We start from the raw sequence: 15,844 nt of genomic DNA on the forward strand, positions 1-15,844 counted from the left end.
CCAGGCCGAGACAAAGTATAATGGTGGAGATGGTAATGTTGTTGATTTTGAGAAAAGAATCTAAAGAACTGTTCAGCAAAGGTTCCATGGTGTAATGGTAAGCACTCTGGACTCTGAATCCAGCGATCCGAGTTTAAATCTCGGTGGAACCTGAATTCTTGTTGTCCCAGCTGCTGGAAATTTGGGACATACAAGCTTGGCATATTCAAAACAACCACGGTTATGGGACCGTTTGCTGCCTGGGTCAATGACGGTTGATTTATTGTTCTCGACATCAGATGACAGGCTCAACCTCTCATTCCCAGTTCCAAATAAGAGGAGGAGAAAGATGTGTGTTGTCCAGTGCTTCGTTTGACTGCACAGCAGAATGCTCAACATTTCCTTTCCAAGCTGCATTCGGCTGGCATACTTGCTGAAATTGAAAGCAGTGCTTCTTGAAACGTAGGCATTGCACTTCGTATTCTCGAAAAAAGTTAACAATTGCTTATCTTTCGTGCAGCAGTGCCTTGCAAAGATTATACTCATTTTACCTGGCAGGACTGCAATGCAAGCTGCCATGAGCAGTGTGAAAAAGAAGCTGAGATTTGTGAACTGATAGCCATCAAGGCAGCTGTGTGATTTGCTCAGAACCGAAGCTTAGCAGAGGGGCAAGTGGGCAAGCTGACGTTAAGGATGAGACCAGGCCGAGACAAAGTATAATGGTGGAGATGGTAATGTTGTTGATTTTGAGAAAAGAATCAAGGGACTGTTCAGCAAAGGTTCCATGGTGTAATGGTGAGCACTCTGGACTTTGAATCCAGCGATGCGAGTTCAAATCTCGGTGGAACCTGAACTTTTTTGTCCCAGCTGCTGAAATTTGGGACATACAAGCTTGGTATCTGCATACCAACCACGGTTACGGGACTGTTTGCTGCCTGAATCAATGACGGTTGATTTATTGTTCTCGACATCAGATGAAAGGCTCAACCTCTCATTCCCAGTTCCAAATAAGAGGGGGAGAAAGATATGTGTTGTCCAGGGCTTCGTTTGACTGCATAGCAGAATGCTCAACATTTTCTTTGCAAGCTGCATTCGGCTGGCATACTTGCTGAAATTGAAAGCAGTGCTTCTTGAAACGGAGGCATTGCACTTCGTATTCTTCGAAAAAAGTTAACAATTGCTTATCTTTCGTGCAGCTGTGCCTTGCAAAGATTATACTCATTTTACCTGGCAGGACTGCAATGCAATCTGCCATGAGCAGTGTGAAAAAGAAGCTGAGATTTGTGAACCGATAGCCATCAAGGCAGCTGTGTGATTTGCTCAGAACCGAAGCTTAGCAGAGGGGCAAGCTGAAGTTAAGGATGAGACCAGGCCGAGACAAAGTATAATGGTGGAGATGGTAATGTTGTTGATTTTGAGAAAAGAATCTAATGAACTGTTCAGCAAAGGTTACATGTTGTAATGGTAAGCACTCTGGACTCTGAATCCAGCGATCCGAGTTCAAATCTCGGTGGAACCTGAATTATTGTTGTCCCAGCTGCTGGAAATTTGGGACATACAAGCTTGGCATCTTCATAACAACCACGGTTATGGGACCGTTTGCTGCCTGGATCAATGACGGTTGATTTATTGTTCTCGACATCAGATGTTAGGCTCAACCTCTTACTCCCAGTTCCAAATAAGAGGGGGAGAAAGATGTGTGTTGTCCAGTGCTTCGTTTGACTGCACAGCAGAATGCTCAACATTTTCTTTGCAAGCTGCATTCGGATGGCATACTTGCTGAAATTGAAAGCAGTGCTTCTTGAAACGTAGGCATTGCACTTCATATTCTCGAAAAAAGTTAACAATTGCTCATCTTTCGTGCAGCAGTGCCTTGCAAAGATTATACTCATTTTACCTGGCAGGACTGCAATACAATCTGCCATGAGCAGTGTGAAAAAGAAGCTGAGATTTGTGAACCGATAGCCATCAAGGCAGCTGTGTGATTTGCTCAGAACCGAAGCTTAGCAGAGGGGCAAGTGGGCAAGCTGAAGTTAAGGATGAGACCAGTCCGAGAAAAGTATAATGGTGGAGATGGTAATGTTGTTGATTTTGAGAAAAGAATCTAAGGGACTGTTCAGCGAAGGTTCCATGGTGTAATGGTGAGCACTCTGGACTTTGAATCCAGCGATCCGAGTTCAAATCTCGGTAGAACCTGAATTCTCGTTGTCCCAGCTGCTGAAATTTGGGACATTCAAGCTTGTAATCTGCATACCAACCACGGTTACGGGACTGTTTGCTGTCTGAATCAATGACGGTTGATTGATTGTGCTCGACATCAGATGATAGGCTCAACCTCTCATTCCCAGTTCCAAATAAGACGGGGAGAAAGATGTGTGTTGTCCAGTGCTTCGTTTGACTGCACAGCAGAATGCTCAAAATTTTCTTTGCAAGCTGCATTCGGCTGGCATACTTGCTGAAATTGAAAGCAGTGCTTCTTGAAACGTAGGCATTGCACTTCGTATTCTTCGAAAAAAGTTAACAATTGCTTATCTTTCGTGCAGCTGTGCCTTGCAAAGATTATACTCATTTTACCTGGCAGGACTGCAATGCAATCTGCCATGAGCAGTGTGAAAAAGAAGCTGAGATTTGTGAACCGATAGCCATCAAGGCAGCTGTGTGATTTGCTCAGAACCGAAGCTGAGCAGAGGGGCAAGTGGGCAAGCTGAAGTTAAGGATGAGACCAGGCCGAGACAAAGTATAATGGTGGAGATGGTAATGTTGTTGATTTTGAGAAAAGAATCTAAAGAACTGTTCAGCAAAGGTTCCATGGTGTAATGGTAAGCACTCTGGACTCTGAATCCAGCGATCCGAGTTTAAATCTCGGTGGAACCTGAATTCTTGTTGTCCCAGCTGCTGGAAATTTGGGACATACAAGCTTGGCATATTCAAAACAACCACGGTTATGGGACCGTTTGCTGCCTGGGTCAATGACGGTTGATTTATTGTTCTCGACATCAGATGACAGGCTCAACCTCTCATTCCCAGTTCCAAATAAGAGGAGGAGAAAGATGTGTGTTGTCCAGTGCTTCGTTTGACTGCACAGCAGAATGCTCAACATTTCCTTTCCAAGCTGCATTCGGCTGGCATACTTGCTGAAATTGAAAGCAGTGCTTCTTGAAACGTAGGCATTGCACTTCGTATTCTCGAAAAAAGTTAACAATTGCTTATCTTTCGTGCAGCAGTGCCTTGCAAAGATTATACTCATTTTACCTGGCAGGACTGCAATGCAAGCTGCCATGAGCAGTGTGAAAAAGAAGCTGAGATTTGTGAACTGATAGCCATCAAGGCAGCTGTGTGATTTGCTCAGAACCGAAGCTTAGCAGAGGGGCAAGTGGGCAAGCTGACGTTAAGGATGAGACCAGGCCGAGACAAAGTATAATGGTGGAGATGGTAATGTTGTTGATTTTGAGAAAAGAATCAAGGGACTGTTCAGCAAAGGTTCCATGGTGTAATGGTGAGCACTCTGGACTTTGAATCCAGCGATGCGAGTTCAAATCTCGGTGGAACCTGAATTTTTTTGTCCCAGCTGCTGAAATTTGGGACATACAAGCTTGGTATCTGCATACCAACCACGGTTACGGGACTGTTTGCTGCCTGAATCAATGACGGTTGATTTATTGTTCTCGACATCAGATGATAGGCTCAACCTCTCATTCCCAGTTCCAAATAAGAGGGGGAGAAAGATATGTGTTGTCCAGGGCTTCGTTTGACTGCATAGCAGAATGCTCAACATTTTCTTTGCAAGCTGCATTCGGCTGGCATACTTGCTGAAATTGAAAGCAGTGCTTCTTGAAACGGAGGCATTGCACTTCGTATTCTTCGAAAAAAGTTAACAATTGCTTATCTTTCGTGCAGCTGTGCCTTGCAAAGATTATACTCATTTTACCTGGCAGGACTGCAATGCAATCTGCCATGAGCAGTGTGAAAAAGAAGCTGAGATTTGTGAACCGATAGCCATCAAGGCAGCTGTGTGATTTGCTCAGAACCGAAGCTTAGCAGAGGGGCAAGCTGAAGTTAAGGATGAGACCAGGCCGAGACAAAGTATAATGGTGGAGATGGTAATGTTGTTGATTTTGAGAAAAGAATCTAATGAACTGTTCAGCAAAGGTTACATGTTGTTATGGTAAGCACTCTGGACTCTGAATCCAGCGATCCGAGTTCAAATCTCGGTGGAACCTGAATTATTGTTGTCCCAGCTGCTGGAAATTTGGGACATACAAGATTGGCATCTGCATACCAACCACGGTGACAGGACCGTTTGCTGCCTGAATCGATGACGGTTGATTTATTGTTCTGAACATCAGATGATAGGCTCAACCTCTCATTCCCAGTTCCAAATAAGCGGGGGAGAAAGATGTGTGTTGTCCAGTGCTTAGTTTGACTGCACAGCAGATTGCTCAACATTTTCTTTGCAAGCTGCATTCGGCTGGCATACTTGTTGATAATTGAAAGCAGTGCTTCTTGAAACGTAGACATTGCACTTCGTATTCTCGAAAAAAGTTAACAATTGCTTATCTATCGTGCAGCAGTGCCTTGCAAAGATTATTCACATTTTACCTGGCAGGACTGCAATACAAGATGCTATGAGCAGTGTGAAAAAGAAACAGAGATTTGTGAACCGATAGCCATCAAGGCAGCTGTGTGATTTACTCAGAACCGAGGCTTAGCAGAGGGGCAAGTGGGCAATCTGAATTGAAGGATGAGACCTGGCCGAGACAAAGTATAATGGTGGAGACGGTAATGTTGTTGATTTTAAGAAAAGATTCAAATAAATTTATTAGCAAAGGTTACATGTTGTAATGGTGAGCACTTTGGGCTCTGAATCCAGCGATCCGAGTTCAAATCTCGGTGGAACCTGAATTATTGTTGTCCCAGCTGCTGAAATTTGGGACATACAAGCTTGGTATCTGCATACCAACCAAGATTACGGGACCGTTTGCTGCCTGAATCAATGAAGGTTGATTTATTGTTCTCGACATCAGATGATAGGCTCAACCTCTCATTCCCAGTTCCAAATAAGAGGGGGAGAAAGATGTGTGCTGTCCAGTGCTTCGTTTGACTGCACAGCAGAATGCTCAACATTTTCTTAGCAAGCTGCATTCGGCTGGCATACTTGCTGAAATTGAAAGCAGTGCTTCTTGAAAAGTAGGCATTGCACTTCGTATTCTTCGAAAAAAGTTAACAATTGCTTACCTTTCGTGCAGCTGTGCCTTGCAAAGATTATACTCATTTTACCTGGCAGGGCTGCAATGCAATCTGCCATGAGCAGTGTGAAAAAGAAGCTGAGATTTGTGAACCGATAGCCATCAGGGCAGCTGTGTGATTTGCTCAGAACCGAAGCTTAGCAGAGGGGCAAGCTGAAGTTAAGGAAGAGACCAGGCCGAGACAAAGTAGAATGGTGGAGATGGTAATGTTGTTGATTTTGAGAAAAGAATCTAGGGCACTGTTGAGGAAAGGTTCCATGGTGTAATGGTAAGCACTCTGGGCTCTGAATCCAGTGATTCCAAGTTCAAATCTCGGTGGAACCTGAATTCTTGTTGTCCCAGCTGCTGGAAATTTGGGACATGCAAACTTGGCATCTTCATAACAACCATGGTTATGGGCCCGTTTGCTGCCTGGATCAATGACGGTTGGTTTATTGTTCTGGACATCAGATGATAGGCTCAACCACTTATTCCCAGTTCCAAATAAGCGGGGGAGAAAGATGTGCGTTGTCCAGTGCTTCGTTTGACTGCACAGCAGAATGCTCAACATTTTCTTTGCAAGCTGCATTCGGCTGGCATACTTGCTGAAATTGAAAGCAGTGCTTTTGAAACGTAGGCATTGCACTTCGTATTCTAAAAAAAGGTTAACAATTGCTTATCTTTCGTGCAGCTGTGCCTTGCAAAGATTATACTCATTTTACCTGGCAGGGCTGCAATGCAATCTGCCATGAGCAGTGTGAAAAAGAAGCTGAGATTCGTGAACCGATAGCCATCAAGGCAGCTGTGTGATTTGCTCAGAACCGAAGCTTAGCAGAGGGGCAAGTGGGCAAGCTGACGTTGAGGATGAGACCAGGCCGAGACAAAGTACAATGGTGGAGATGGTAATGTTGTTGATTTTGAGAAAAGAATCTAAGGGACTGTGCAGCGAAGGTTCCATGGTGTAATGGTGAGCACTCTGGACTTTGAATCCAGCGATCCGAGTTCAAATCTCGGTGGAACCTGAATTCTTGTTGTCCCAGCTGCTGAAATTTGGGACATTCAAGCTTGGAATCTGCATACCAACCACGGTTACGGGACTGTTTGCTGTCTGAATCAATGACGGTTGATTGATTGTGCTCGACATCAGATGATAGGCTCAACCTCTCATTCCCAGTTCCAAATAAGACGGGGAGAAAGATGTGTGTTGTCCAGTGCTTCGTTTGACTGCACAGCAGAATGCTCAAAATTTTCTTTGCAAGCTGCATTCGGCTGGCATACTTGCTGAAATTGAAAGCAGTGCTTCTTGAAACGTAGGCATTGCACTTCGTATTCTTCGAAAAAAGTTAACAATTGCTTATCTTTCGTGCAGCTGTGCCTTGCAAAGATTATACTCATTTTACCTGGCAGGACTGCAATGCAATCTGCCATGAGCAGTGTGAAAAAGAAGCTGAGATTTGTGAACCGATAGCCATCAAGGCAGCTGTGTGATTTGCTCAGAACCGAAGCTGAGCAGAGGGGCAAGTGGGCAAGCTGAAGTTAAGGATGAGACCAGGCCGAGACAAAGTATAATGGTGGAGATGGTAATGTTGTTGATTTTGAGAAAAGAATCTAAGGAACTGTTCAGCAAAGGTTCCATGGTGTAATGGTAAGCACTCTGGACTCTGAATCCAGCGATCCGAGTTTAAATCTCGGTGGAACCTGAATTCTTGTTGTCCCAGCTGCTGGAAATTTGGGACATACAAGCTTGGCATCTTCATAACAACCACGGTTATGGGACCGTTTGCTGCCTGGGTCAATGACGGTTGATTTATTGTTCTCGACATCAGATGATAGGCTCAACCTCTTATTCCCAGTTCCAAATAAGAGGGGGAGAAAGATGTGTGTTGTCCAGTGCTTCGTTTGACTGCACAGCAGAATGCTCAACATTTTCTTTGCAAGCTGCATTCGGATGGCATATTTGCTGAAATTGAAAGCAGTGCTTCTTGAAACGTAGGCATTGCACTTCATATTCTCGAAAAAAGTTAACAATTGCTCATCTTTCGTGCAGCAGTGCCTTGCAAAGATTATACTCATTTTACCTGGCAGGACTGCAATGCAATCTGCCATGAGCAGTGTGAAAAAGAAGCTGAGATTTGTGAACCGATAGCCATCAAGGCAGCTGTGTGATTTGCTCAGAACCGAAGCTTAGCAGAGGGGCAAGTGGGCAAGCTGAAGTTAAGGATGAGACCAGTCCGAGAAAAGTATAATGGTGGAGATGGTAATGTTGTTGATTTTGAGAAAAGAATCTAGGGATTGTTCAGCGAAGGTTCCATGGTGTAATGGTAAGCACTTTGGGCTCTGAATCCAGCGATCCGAGTTCAAATCTCGGTGGAACTTGAATTATTGTTGTCCCAGCTGCTGAAATTTGGGACATACAAGCTTGGCATCTTCATAACAACCACGGTTACGGGACCGTTTGCTGCCTGGATCAACGACGGTTGGTTTATTGTTCTGGACATCAAGATGAGAGGCTCAACCTCTCATTCCCAGTTCCAAATAAGAGGTAGGAGAAAGATGTGTGTTGTCCAGTGCTTCGTTTGACTGCACAGCAGAATGCTCAACATTTCCTTTCCAAGCTGCATTCGGCTGGCATACTTGTTGAAATTGAAAGCAGTGCTTCTTGAAATGCAGACATTGCACTTCGTATTCTCGAAAAAAGTTAACAATTGCTTATCTATCGTGCAGCAGTGCCTTGCAAAGATTATTCACATTTTACCTGGCAGGACTCCAATACAAGATGCTATGAGCAGTGTGAAAAAGGAGCTGAGATTTGTGAACCGATAGCCATCAAGGCAGCTGTGTGATTTACTCAGAACCGAGGCTTAGCAGAGGGGCAAGTGGGCAAGCTGAAGTTTAGGATGAGACCTGGCCGAGACAAAGTGTAATGGTGCAGACGGTAATGTTGTTGATTTTAAGAAAAGATTCCAATAGATTTATCAGCAAAGGTTCCATGGTGTAATGGTGAGCACTCTGGACTTTGAATCCAGCGATCCGAGTTCAAATCTCGGTGGAACCTGAATTCTTGTTGTCCCAGCTGCTGAAATTTGGGACATACAAGCTTGGCATCTTCATAACAACCACGGTTATGGGACCGTTTGCTGCCTGGATCAATGACGGTTGATTTATTGTTCTCGACATCAGATGATAGGCTCAACCTCTTACTCCCAGTTCCAAATAAGAGGGGGAGAAAGATGTGTGTTGTCCAGTGCTTCGTTTGACTGCACAGCAGAATGCTCAACATTTTCTTTGCAAGCTGCATTCGGATGGCATACTTGCTGAAATTGAAAGCAGTGCTTCTTGAAACGTAGGCATTGCACTTCATATTCTCGAAAAAAGTTAACAATTGCTCATCTTTCGTGCAGCAGTGCCTTGCAAAGATTATACTCATTTTACCTGGCAGGACTGCAATACAATCTGCCATGAGCAGTGTGAAAAAGAAGCTGAGATTTGTGAACCGATAGCCATCAAGGCAGCTGTGTGATTTGCTCAGAACCGAAGCTTAGCAGAGGGGCAAGTGGGCAAGCTGAAGTTAAGGATGAGACCAGTCCGAGAAAAGTATAATGGTGGAGATGGTAATGTTGTTGATTTTGAGAAAAGAATCTAAGGGACTGTTCAGCGAAGGTTCCATGGTGTAATGGTGAGCACTCTGGACTTTGAATCCAGCGATCCGAGTTCAAATCTCGGTAGAACCTGAATTCTTGTTGTCCCAGCTGCTGAAATTTGGGACATTCAAGCTTGTAATCTGCATACCAACCACGGTTACGGGACCGTTTGCTGTCTGAATCAATGACGGTTGATTGATTGTGCTCGACATCAGATGATAGGCTCAACCTCTCATTCCCAGTTCCAAATAAGACGGGGAGAAAGATGTGTGTTGTCCAGTGCTTCGTTTGACTGCACAGCAGAATGCTCAAAATTTTCTTTGCAAGCTGCATTCGGCTGGCATACTTGCTGAAATTGAAAGCAGTGCTTCTTGAAACGTAGGCATTGCACTTCGTATTCTTCGAAAAAAGTTAACAATTGCTTATCTTTCGTGCAGCTGTGCCTTGCAAAGATTATACTCATTTTACCTGGCAGGACTGCAATGCAATCTGCCATGAGCAGTGTGAAAAAGAAGCTGAGATTTGTGAACCGATAGCCATCAAGGCAGCTGTGTGATTTGCTCAGAACCGAAGCTGAGCAGAGGGGCAAGTGGGCAAGCTGAAGTTAAGGATGAGACCAGGCCGAGACAAAGTATAATGGTGGAGATGGTAATGTTGTTGATTTTGAGAAAAGAATCTAAAGAACTGTTCAGCAAAGGTTCCATGGTGTAATGGTAAGCACTCTGGACTCTGAATCCAGCGATCCGAGTTTAAATCTCGGTGGAACCTGAATTCTTGTTGTCCCAGCTGCTGGAAATTTGGGACATACAAGCTTGGCATATTCAAAACAACCACGGTTATGGGACCGTTTGCTGCCTGGGTCAATGACGGTTGATTTATTGTTCTCGACATCAGATGACAGGCTCAACCTCTCATTCCCAGTTCCAAATAAGAGGAGGAGAAAGATGTGTGTTGTCCAGTGCTTCGTTTGACTGCACAGCAGAATGCTCAACATTTCCTTTCCAAGCTGCATTCGGCTGGCATACTTGCTGAAATTGAAAGCAGTGCTTCTTGAAACGTAGGCATTGCACTTCGTATTCTCGAAAAAAGTTAACAATTGCTTATCTTTCGTGCAGCAGTGCCTTGCAAAGATTATACTCATTTTACCTGGCAGGACTGCAATGCAAGCTGCCATGAGCAGTGTGAAAAAGAAGCTGAGATTTGTGAACTGATAGCCATCAAGGCAGCTGTGTGATTTGCTCAGAACCGAAGCTTAGCAGAGGGGCAAGTGGGCAAGCTGACGTTAAGGATGAGACCAGGCCGAGACAAAGTATAATGGTGGAGATGGTAATGTTGTTGATTTTGAGAAAAGAATCAAGGGACTGTTCAGCAAAGGTTCCATGGTGTAATGGTGAGCACTCTGGACTTTGAATCCAGCGATGCGAGTTCAAATCTCGGTGGAACCTGAATTTTTTTGTCCCAGCTGCTGAAATTTGGGACATACAAGCTTGGTATCTGCATACCAACCACGGTTACGGGACTGTTTGCTGCCTGAATCAATGACGGTTGATTTATTGTTCTCGACATCAGATGATAGGCTCAACCTCTCATTCCCAGTTCCAAATAAGAGGGGGAGAAAGATATGTGTTGTCCAGGGCTTCGTTTGACTGCATAGCAGAATGCTCAACATTTTCTTTGCAAGCTGCATTCGGCTGGCATACTTGCTGAAATTGAAAGCAGTGCTTCTTGAAACGGAGGCATTGCACTTCGTATTCTTCGAAAAAAGTTAACAATTGCTTATCTTTCGTGCAGCTGTGCCTTGCAAAGATTATACTCATTTTACCTGGCAGGACTGCAATGCAATCTGCCATGAGCAGTGTGAAAAAGAAGCTGAGATTTGTGAACCGATAGCCATCAAGGCAGCTGTGTGATTTGCTCAGAACCGAAGCTTAGCAGAGGGGCAAGCTGAAGTTAAGGATGAGACCAGGCCGAGACAAAGTATAATGGTGGAGATGGTAATGTTGTTGATTTTGAGAAAAGAATCTAATGAACTGTTCAGCAAAGGTTACATGTTGTAATGGTAAGCACTCTGGACTCTGAATCCAGCGATCCGAGTTCAAATCTCGGTGGAACCTGAATTATTGTTGTCCCAGCTGCTGGAAATTTGGGACATACAAGATTGGCATCTGCATACCAACCACGGTGACAGGACCGTTTGCTGCCTGAATCGATGACGGTTGATTTATTGTTCTGAACATCAGATGATAGGCTCAACCTCTCATTCCCAGTTCCAAATAAGCGGGGGAGAAAGATGTGTGTTGTCCAGTGCTTAGTTTGACTGCACAGCAGATTGCTCAACATTTTCTTTGCAAGCTGCATTCGGCTGGCATACTTGTTGATAATTGAAAGCAGTGCTTCTTGAAACGTAGACATTGCACTTCGTATTCTCGAAAAAAGTTAACAATTGCTTATCTATCGTGCAGCAGTGCCTTGCAAAGATTATTCACATTTTACCTGGCAGGACTGCAATACAAGATGCTATGAGCAGTGTGAAAAAGAAACAGAGATTTGTGAACCGATAGCCATCAAGGCAGCTGTGTGATTTACTCAGAACCGAGGCTTAGCAGAGGGGCAAGTGGGCAATCTGAATTGAAGGATGAGACCTGGCCGAGACAAAGTATAATGGTGGAGACGGTAATGTTGTTGATTTTAAGAAAAGATTCAAATAAATTTATTAGCAAAGGTTACATGTTGTAATGGTGAGCACTTTGGGCTCTGAATCCAGCGATCCGAGTTCAAATCTCGGTGGAACCTGAATTATTGTTGTCCCAGCTGCTGAAATTTGGGACATACAAGCTTGGTATCTGCATACCAACCAAGATTACGGGACCGTTTGCTGCCTGAATCAATGAAGGTTGATTTATTGTTCTCGACATCAGATGATAGGCTCAACCTCTCATTCCCAGTTCCAAATAAGAGGGGGAGAAAGATGTGTGCTGTCCAGTGCTTCGTTTGACTGCACAGCAGAATGCTCAACATTTTCTTAGCAAGCTGCATTCGGCTGGCATACTTGCTGAAATTGAAAGCAGTGCTTCTTGAAAAGTAGGCATTGCACTTCGTATTCTTCGAAAAAAGTTAACAATTGCTTACCTTTCGTGCAGCTGTGCCTTGCAAAGATTATACTCATTTTACCTGGCAGGGCTGCAATGCAATCTGCCATGAGCAGTGTGAAAAAGAAGCTGAGATTTGTGAACCGATAGCCATCAGGGCAGCTGTGTGATTTGCTCAGAACCGAAGCTTAGCAGAGGGGCAAGCTGAAGTTAAGGAAGAGACCAGGCCGAGACAAAGTAGAATGGTGGAGATGGTAATGTTGTTGATTTTGAGAAAAGAATCTAGGGCACTGTTGAGCAAAGGTTCCATGGTGTAATGGTAAGCACTCTGGGCTCTGAATCCAGTGATCCAAGTTCAAATCTCGGTGGAACCTGAATTCTTGTTGTCCCAGCTGCTGGAAATTTGGGACATGCAAACTTGGCATCTTCATAACAACCATGGTTATGGGCCCGTTTGCTGCCTGGATCAATGACGGTTGGTTTATTGTTCTGGACATCAGATGATAGGCTCAACCTCTTATTCCCAGTTCCAAATAAGCGGGGGAGAAAGATGTGCGTTGTCCAGTGCTTCGTTTGACTGCACAGCAGAATGCTCAACATTTTCTTTGCAAGCTGCATTCGGCTGGCATACTTGCTGAAATTGAAAGCAGTGCTTTTGAAACGTAGGCATTGCACTTCGTATTCTCGAAAAAGGTTAACAATTGCTTATCTTTCGTGCAGCTGTGCCTTGCAAAGATTATACTCATTTTACCTGGCAGGGCTGCAATGCAATCTGCCATGAGCAGTGTGAAAAAGAAGCTGAGATTCGTGAACCGATAGCCATCAAGGCAGCTGTGTGATTTGCTCAGAACCGAAGCTTAGCAGAGGGGCAAGTGGGCAAGCTGACGTTGAGGATGAGACCAGGCCGAGACAAAGTACAATGGTGGAGATGGTAATGTTGTTGATTTTGAGAAAAGAATCTAAGGGACTGTTCAGCGAAGGTTCCATGGTGTAATGGTGAGCACTCTGGACTTTGAATCCAGCGATCCGAGTTCAAATCTCGGTGGAACCTGAATTCTTGTTGTCCCAGCTGCTGAAATTTGGGACATTCAAGCTTGGAATCTGCATACCAACCACGGTTACGGGACCGTTTGCTGTCTGAATCAATGACGGTTGATTGATTGTGCTCGACATCAGATGATAGGCTCAACCTCTCATTCCCAGTTCCAAATAAGACGGGGAGAAAGATGTGTGTTGTCCAGTGCTTCGTTTGACTGCACAGCAGAATGCTCAAAATTTTCTTTGCAAGCTGCATTCGGCTGGCATACTTGCTGAAATTGAAAGCAGTGCTTCTTGAAACGTAGGCATTGCACTTCGTATTCTTCGAAAAAAGTTAACAATTGCTTATCTTTCGTGCAGCTGTGCCTTGCAAAGATTATACTCATTTTACCTGGCAGGACTGCAATGCAATCTGCCATGAGCAGTGTGAAAAAGAAGCTGAGATTTGTGAACCGATAGCCATCAAGGCAGCTGTGTGATTTGCTCAGAACCGAAGCTGAGCAGAGGGGCAAGTGGGCAAGCTGAAGTTAAGGATGAGACCAGGCCGAGACAAAGTATAATGGTGGAGATGGTAATGTTGTTGATTTTGAGAAAAGAATCTAAGGAACTGTTCAGCAAAGGTTCCATGGTGTAATGGTAAGCACTCTGGACTCTGAATCCAGCGATCCGAGTTTAAATCTCGATGGAACCTGAATTCTTGTTGTCCCAGCTGCTGGAAATTTGGGACATACAAGCTTGGCATCTTCATAACAACCACGGTTATGGGACCGTTTGCTGCCTGGGTCAATGACGGTTGATTTATTGTTCTCGACATCAGATGATAGGCTTAACCTCTTATTCCCAGTTCCAAATAAGAGGGGGAGAAAGATGTGTGTTGTCCAGTGCTTCGTTTGACTGCACAGCAGAATGCTCAACATTTTCTTTGCAAGCTGCATTCGGATGGCATATTTGCTGAAATTGAAAGCAGTGCTTCTTGAAACGTAGGCATTGCACTTCATATTCTCGAAAAAAGTTAACAATTGCTCATCTTTCGTGCAGCAGTGCCTTGCAAAGATTATACTCATTTTACCTGGCAGGACTGCAATGCAATCTGCCATGAGCAGTGTGAAAAAGAAGCTGAGATTTGTGAACCGATAGCCATCAAGGCAGCTGTGTGATTTGCTCAGAACCGAAGCTTAGCAGAGGGGCAAGTGGGCAAGCTGAAGTTAAGGATGAGACCAGTCCGAGAAAAGTATAATGGTGGAGATGGTAATGTTGTTGATTTTGAGAAAAGAATCTAGGGATTGTTCAGCGAAGGTTCCATGGTGTAATGGTAAGCACTCTGGGCTCTGAATCCAGCGATCCGAGTTCAAATCTCGGTGGAACTTGAATTCTTGTTGTCCCAGCTGCTGAAATTTGGGACATACAAGCTTGGCATCTTCATAACAACCACGGTTACGGGACCGTTTGCTGCCTGGATCAACGACGGTTGGTTTATTGTTCTGGACATCAAGATGAGAGGCTCAACCTCTCATTCCCAGTTCCAAATAAGAGGTAGGAGAAAGATGTGTGTTGTCCAGTGCTTCGTTTGACTGCACAGCAGAATGCTCAACATTTCCTTTCCAAGCTGCATTCGGCTGGCATACTTGTTGAAATTGAAAGCAGTGCTTCTTGAAATGCAGACATTGCACTTCGTATTCTCGAAAAAAGTTAACAATTGCTTATCTATCGTGCAGCAGTGCCTTGCAAAGATTATTCACATTTTACCTGGCAGGACTCCAATACAAGATGCTATGAGCAGTGTGAAAAAGGAGCTGAGATTTGTGAACCGATAGCCATCAAGGCAGCTGTGTGATTTACTCAGAACCGAGGCTTAGCAGAGGGGCAAGTGGGCAAGCTGAAGTTTAGGATGAGACCTGGCCGAGACAAAGTGTAATGGTGCAGACGGTAATGTTGTTGATTTTAAGAAAAGATTCCAATAGATTTATCAGCAAAGGTTCCATGGTGTAATGGTGAGCACTCTGGACTTTGAATCCAGCGATCCGAGTTCAAATCTCGGTGGAACCTGAATTCTTGTTGTCCCAGCTGCTGAAATTTGGGACATACAAGCTTGGCATCTTCATAACAACCACGGTTATGGGACCGTTTGCTGCCTGGATCAATGACGGTTGATTTATTGTTCTCGACATCAGATGATAGGCTCAACCTCTTACTCCCAGTTCCAAATAAGAGGGGGAGAAAGATGTGTGTTGTCCAGTGCTTCGTTTGACTGCACAGCAGAATGCTCAACATTTTCTTTGCAAGCTGCATTCGGATGGCATACTTGCTGAAATTGAAAGCAGTGCTTCTTGAAACGTAGGCATTGCACTTCATATTCTCGAAAAAAGTTAACAATTGCTCATCTTTCGTGCAGCAGTGCCTTGCAAAGATTATACTCATTTTACCTGGCAGGACTGCAATACAATCTGCCATGAGCAGTGTGAAAAAGAAGCTGAGATTTGTGAACCGATAGCCATCAAGGCAGCTGTGTGATTTGCTCAGAACCGAAGCTTAGCAGAGGGGCAAGTGGGCAAGCTGAAGTTAAGGATGAGACCAGTCCGAGAAAAGTATAATGGTGGAGATGGTAATGTTGTTGATTTTGAGAAAAGAATCTAAGGGACTGTTCAGCGAAGGTTCCATGGTGTAATGGTGAGCACTCTGGACTTTGAATCCAGCGATCCGAGTTCAAATCTCGGTGGAACCTGAATTCTTGTTGTCCCAGCTGCTGAAATTTGGGACATTCAAGCTTGTAATCTGCATACCAACCACGGTTACGGGACCGTTTGCTGTCTGAATCAATGACGGTTGATTGATTGTGCTCGACATCAGATGATAGGCTCAACCTCTCATTCCC

General features: G+C 44.4%; 14 non-coding genes across 14 annotated transcripts; all 14 read left to right on the top strand.

Annotated features, from left to right (window-relative positions):
- Positions 1-80: 80 nt before the first annotated feature.
- trnaq-cug (transfer RNA glutamine (anticodon CUG)) lies at positions 81-152 on the top strand. Its single transcript has one exon. It is a non-coding gene; the product is annotated as a tRNA-Gln (tRNA).
- A 605-nt stretch (positions 153-757) lies between these two features.
- Positions 758-829, top strand: trnaq-uug (transfer RNA glutamine (anticodon UUG)). The gene has a single exon. It is a non-coding gene; the product is annotated as a tRNA-Gln (tRNA).
- Positions 830-2,103: 1,274 nt separating this feature from the next.
- Positions 2,104-2,175, top strand: trnaq-uug (transfer RNA glutamine (anticodon UUG)). Its single transcript has one exon. It is a non-coding gene; the product is annotated as a tRNA-Gln (tRNA).
- A 606-nt stretch (positions 2,176-2,781) lies between these two features.
- trnaq-cug (transfer RNA glutamine (anticodon CUG)) lies at positions 2,782-2,853 on the top strand. Its single transcript has one exon. It is a non-coding gene; the product is annotated as a tRNA-Gln (tRNA).
- A 605-nt stretch (positions 2,854-3,458) lies between these two features.
- trnaq-uug (transfer RNA glutamine (anticodon UUG)) lies at positions 3,459-3,530 on the top strand. The gene has a single exon. It is a non-coding gene; the product is annotated as a tRNA-Gln (tRNA).
- A 2,624-nt stretch (positions 3,531-6,154) lies between these two features.
- trnaq-uug (transfer RNA glutamine (anticodon UUG)) lies at positions 6,155-6,226 on the top strand. The gene has a single exon. It is a non-coding gene; the product is annotated as a tRNA-Gln (tRNA).
- A 606-nt stretch (positions 6,227-6,832) lies between these two features.
- trnaq-cug (transfer RNA glutamine (anticodon CUG)) lies at positions 6,833-6,904 on the top strand. Its single transcript has one exon. It is a non-coding gene; the product is annotated as a tRNA-Gln (tRNA).
- Positions 6,905-8,187: 1,283 nt separating this feature from the next.
- On the top strand, positions 8,188-8,259 carry trnaq-uug (transfer RNA glutamine (anticodon UUG)). The gene has a single exon. It is a non-coding gene; the product is annotated as a tRNA-Gln (tRNA).
- A 604-nt stretch (positions 8,260-8,863) lies between these two features.
- On the top strand, positions 8,864-8,935 carry trnaq-uug (transfer RNA glutamine (anticodon UUG)). The gene has a single exon. It is a non-coding gene; the product is annotated as a tRNA-Gln (tRNA).
- Positions 8,936-9,541: 606 nt separating this feature from the next.
- trnaq-cug (transfer RNA glutamine (anticodon CUG)) lies at positions 9,542-9,613 on the top strand. Its single transcript has one exon. It is a non-coding gene; the product is annotated as a tRNA-Gln (tRNA).
- A 605-nt stretch (positions 9,614-10,218) lies between these two features.
- On the top strand, positions 10,219-10,290 carry trnaq-uug (transfer RNA glutamine (anticodon UUG)). The gene has a single exon. It is a non-coding gene; the product is annotated as a tRNA-Gln (tRNA).
- Positions 10,291-12,913: 2,623 nt separating this feature from the next.
- On the top strand, positions 12,914-12,985 carry trnaq-uug (transfer RNA glutamine (anticodon UUG)). The gene has a single exon. It is a non-coding gene; the product is annotated as a tRNA-Gln (tRNA).
- A 1,961-nt stretch (positions 12,986-14,946) lies between these two features.
- Positions 14,947-15,018, top strand: trnaq-uug (transfer RNA glutamine (anticodon UUG)). Its single transcript has one exon. It is a non-coding gene; the product is annotated as a tRNA-Gln (tRNA).
- A 604-nt stretch (positions 15,019-15,622) lies between these two features.
- Positions 15,623-15,694, top strand: trnaq-uug (transfer RNA glutamine (anticodon UUG)). Its single transcript has one exon. It is a non-coding gene; the product is annotated as a tRNA-Gln (tRNA).
- Positions 15,695-15,844: the final 150 nt, after the last annotated feature.

The sequence above is a fragment of the Somniosus microcephalus genome, unplaced genomic scaffold (assembly GCF_052327205.1).
Source record: "Somniosus microcephalus isolate GS21.2 unplaced genomic scaffold, FLI_Smic_1.0 unresolved_chr4, whole genome shotgun sequence".
In the NCBI taxonomy this organism is placed as follows: Eukaryota; Metazoa; Chordata; class Chondrichthyes; order Squaliformes; family Somniosidae; genus Somniosus; species Somniosus microcephalus.